This window comes from Zosterops lateralis, assembly GCF_965231275.1.
Source record: "Zosterops lateralis genome assembly, chromosome: 6".
NCBI lineage: Eukaryota > Metazoa > Chordata > Aves > Passeriformes > Zosteropidae > Zosterops > Zosterops lateralis.
Window position 1 is genome coordinate 10686371 of NC_139761.1, and position 3958 is coordinate 10690328.

Below are 3958 nucleotides of genomic sequence, written 5' to 3' on the forward strand. Positions count from 1 at the left end.
TCCCTTTGCAGAGTTTTGGCTCCTTTTTGGCAGGGCCATACAGCTTTCCCCACCACCCTATGTTGCCCTCACAGGACTCCGCTTCCTTCTTTTCCCCCTGGGAGCTTCTCTCAGCAAATTAAACTTGAAGCTGTTGAGGAGCCCTGTTCCCCCTCAGCTCCCCGCTGCCCAGCCAGCAGTGAGTGCTCCAGGTTGGGCACCCTTGGCAGGCAGCACCCAGAGTGGGCAGCCTCTCTCTGTCCCCATCCTGCACCCTCTGATCAGCCCTGGAGAAGAGCTCAGGAGAAGAAAATGGGAAACGACAGCAGTGAGAGGAGGTAAGACAGGCTCTAGTGGTATTAACCCCTCCACAGCTGGTTCCTTCTCCCAAAATACAAACCTTGAGTGAGGTGAGACAGGCACCTTGCCCTCCCTGAGGATGAGGAAGAGGCATGCAGCAAAATCAGAGTAGAAAGTCTCAGAGTGCTGATGGGTTTGCTTCACTCAGTTCTGTGTTTAAGTTAATCTCCATATCTGATGAGAAACACACTGTGTGAAGAGATTCATCACTCCTTAAAAAATATATGGGGAGAAAATATTTCCTTTTAGGGCCCCACTTAATCGTAGGGATGATTGCAGCTAATGCAGCACTTAACCTGGGAATATACCACTCTCTTTTTATAAACTTCCATTTCACTTGTCTCTGGGGCAGCCAGTGAGCAGTGCTAGTCTGTGAAGGGAGATGGAATTGCAGGGGACAACTGCCATCATTTTTAAGATGTCTGGGAGCCAAATAACATAATTCTTCTCACAGGAAATTTTGAACAAGAAATGCCCACAATCCCTCCAGAGAGCTCTTTGTTACAAGATGTGTGGGACAAGGATTGAAGTTTAACAGTAGATATCCACTGTAAGAGCTTTGCAAGAAATACAATCCCTTGCATTTCAGCAGTGTTTAAATCAACTTTTTTTTTTTTTCTTTTTTTTTTTTTTTTTTTTTTTTTTTTTTTTGAGTGAGTGAGTGAGTGAGTGAGTGAGGGAAGAAGTTTTCCCCAGGAGCCCATGCAGTATGTGGCATTATCTTTGGAAGGACACTGCTATGTCAAGGATAACTAACTATGAGAAACATCACCCAGGTCCAGCAGGAAAACTCCTCTATACCAGCCCCTCCATGGTGGCAGCTTTCCAGTGGCCCATGTCACTGCACTCCACGGTGGGAGCAGAAAAGACTGCCCAGAGAGAGGTGTCCCACCTTTGCAACATGTCAGGCAGCCCCTCCCTGCCCCCTCCCACAGAGACACCCTGGTGCCCGGGGCTCTGACCATAGCAAAGCCCCTCAGCCAGGTGGTCTCAGCCTCCCTGGGAGTCCTGCATGTGTCTTGCTGTCTTGCTGCTATCCTGGTAATCCCAGCAATGGAGAAGAGAAGTCCAGCTGAGAGGCAGCTGCTTGCTCCTGAAATCGTACCAAAAAAATCCCCGCATTGACTTTCTGCCAACACAGCCCCCTCTGCTCCACCCCTCAGCCCAATCTCTTCCCATGACACAGGGGATCTTAGGGAAATGCAGCCAGGGCTGTCCTACACGGCCTCTGAGCACTGCCATTCCCACGGGAAAGGGAAATATTAGAATTAATCTGAAACTCCCTTCAAAACTCATAGTCACAGGTCCAAGCAAACTGTTGTAACAGAGTAAAAATGTACAGGTTGGAATGTCCATGCATGCACGTGAGAGTGAAGAAAATCATCATATTCACATCCTTCTGACATATGTGGGGATCACTCTGCTGAAATCTCTGGAAATTCCCTTTCTTGTAAATCCAGTAGAAGGCTCAGGCCCAGCTGAACACAGCCCTAAGGCAGCACAGCTCAACAGGACTCTAGTGCCAGCTTTTGATTGCACACTTTCTCTTAATTCAGGCCAAATATAATCTGGAAATTTCAGATGCTAGTGATCTCAGAGGGAGGAGAGAGAAATACAGGTTAGTTCCTTACTGATATTTGTCTAAAGAAAACCTACAACACATGAAAACCCAGAAAAGAAATTTTTTAAAAATCAATGAAACCTCTATTTGCTGTCAAGTGAGGCACTAAGCATGAACCAAAAAAAAACCAATTTTCTAAAAAGCCATGACCTAATACCTCTTAAAATCACAATTTAAGAAAAAAAAAATAAAAAAAAAGTTACATTCCTATCTGCCCCAAGCTTTCCTCTTATTAAACATGGAACACACCAAATACAAATTAATTTCCCCCACCCAGCAGCACTGAGCTGGTGATGGATGATCTTTCATTGGTACTCTCTTACAGCCACTGTCCCTCTGGGATTCCCCTGCTGATGCCAGAAACCTTGCACCAAACTCAGATATCAGACCAAATCTTTATTCTGTGGTCTTCCTCTTCTCAGTTACATTGGTGTAAATCAAAGGTTTAAACTGATCCCAACCTGCTCAGTGGCACTGGAAGGCTCTGGATTAATATCAAGCAAAGGCATCTGTCTCCTGCTGTTTCTGTGCCTGTGGTATCAATAGTGATTTTGAAAATTATTATTTCCATACAGTCTGTAATGACTTAGAAGGAACGGTTACAGCCCGTTGTGCAAATGCGAATAATACGTGCTTTTTAAAAATGTGGATTTTTCATACTACAGGAACTAATGGCCCTTTCAGAGCAGTTATGGTCTATCTTGTCAATTTGGTTTCTATTCATGCATGCTAAGTGAATTTTTATAGCTAAACTAGGAGTCCTTAAAAATGGGCCTTACACTGGAAATGCAGATGTGACTTACTGTGAGTTGTGCTAGGAGAGCATCCCTGTCCCTGGGGAGCCAGAGCCAGTAATCAGAATTCCCTTTTCCCGTGCACATAACATGACTTGCAGGCACTCTTTCATTTGCACTGAGAGGCAGGAAGGAGAGGCAGAATTAGCCCCTCATTACAATAATGTTTCTCACACTTTCTCCAGCTACTCTCTGCAGGCATTAGTAAAGGGGGCCTGGCTGCCAGAAATGCTGAAAACCTACATCTCCAGTTAAAAGAAACCAAAGAGCAGGGTGCTCAGTGGCTCTGAAAAATCAGAGCCACAGAGCTTTAAACAAATGCTTTTATGCTCTTAAAAATATAAATATATGGACTCACCTTAACTTTACTCTCTACTGTGAGTGCCTTGTTGAAAGGAAATTGTGTATTTTCCAGATCGTCTGATTTCTCTCACAGCTTCACTATAAACTCTGCTGCATACATACATCAATATATTTACCTGCCTGCTTCACAGCTGGAAAGAAAATGAAGCCATCTCAATCACCTTCACATTCAGCAATAGAAAAAACTGATTTTTTTTCCTCACTCAATGCCAATTAAAATGTGAAATGTGGATAATCTGATCTCCACTAAATATTCCAATCCCCTTCATAGCACAGAGTGGATATACCTCCATCCTCAAAGGCAACCTGAACCTTTTCTAAGAATGGAAAAGGCAAAAGAACAGAGCCTGTACAGTCTTATTACTTATTTATTTAAAATGTTGCAGCCATGCCTCCCTTCATCTCTTGGCTCCTTACCCAAAACCTGTGTAATGAGCAACATCACAGGACCTGACTACCAGCAGACACGACACCTCCACTGAAATGAATGCATTTATACTGATTTATGGCAGCCAAGGAGCTGCCACAGCACACCCAGGGAATTCCCACCTCTCCAGAAAAAAGGTACAGTGCCGACAATGCCTTCCCAGTGTCTTCCCTGTATTCTCACAGATCCCATGCCTTAGTGGAGCAGGACTCATCCCCACCCCAGCTTCCAATCCTGTCTCAGTTGCTGCACCAGGTGCCGAAGTGCCTTGTCCTGGCCATGGAGGGTCTCCCCTGGAAAGGCACGGAGCCAAACCTGGCATGAACCGATCCGATATGTACAAAGGGAAATCTTGACGGCATCTGTGAACAGAGTTTAAGAGAAAGGAACAAAATAATACCACATATGTTAACA